This window comes from Morone saxatilis, unplaced genomic scaffold, assembly GCF_004916995.1.
Source record: "Morone saxatilis isolate NCDOM2014 unplaced genomic scaffold, NCSU_SB_2.0 Contig16, whole genome shotgun sequence".
Classification (NCBI taxonomy): domain Eukaryota; kingdom Metazoa; phylum Chordata; class Actinopteri; family Moronidae; genus Morone; species Morone saxatilis.
In genome coordinates this window covers 28061204-28061979 of record NW_023339718.1, presented here as the reverse complement: position 1 = coordinate 28061979, position 776 = coordinate 28061204, and positions in this window count along the sequence as shown.

Below are 776 nucleotides of genomic sequence, written 5' to 3'. Positions count from 1 at the left end.
TGTTGGAGGAGATGAGGCACCATTTTAACAGATAAATTTCTTTCACAATTTCAAAAAACACACTTTCAACTTGTTTGTTGTTTTTTGTGAAGACAAGAGAAAAAAATAAGCAGGAAGTATTTATTCAACCTAAATTTACCCTTTGTTGTCTTTCTTTAAAAAAATAAAAAATAAAAAAATCCTGGGCTTACCATTGTATGAGATTGCTTACCAAATCATAGAGCCAGTTCTCTCCTCAGACAGGAGGCATGTGTTGCCACATGTAAAGGTTGACATTGCTCAGACCAAGAGCAGGAGCTTTCATGTTTTTTTTTCTACTCTGCTTTTTTATTTCAAAAATTACTGAACCTGACTCTGTTGACATTCTATAGTGTGCAATGTTTATTGGTCCTTAGTTACTTCCTATGCACAGGTGTCAGAAAGGCGTATTGTTAAGACTGGGATTGTTACTCTATTGCTGATTTAGGCCTTCACTTGTTAATGCACAGGAATTATTGACCGGGTGCGAAGGCCCTATTTGTAATTAGGCCCCCGGCAGCACCCTGAGCAGTGCCAAAGGACCTTATTGTATTTTCAAGGAATTATGGTAGTTATTTTTTTATATAGTTTACATAGTTTTTGGAGGCTTTCCCGATGGCTCGGGAAAGCTCACGAAAATCTTGCGGGACAAAATTTCAAACGTGGCGAAAATTCACGTATTCTTTTGGTAACTGCGCGTATTGTTCGGCCACGCAAATGGCTAAGCCACGCCCCCCCGGAATCAGGCCCCAGAGATG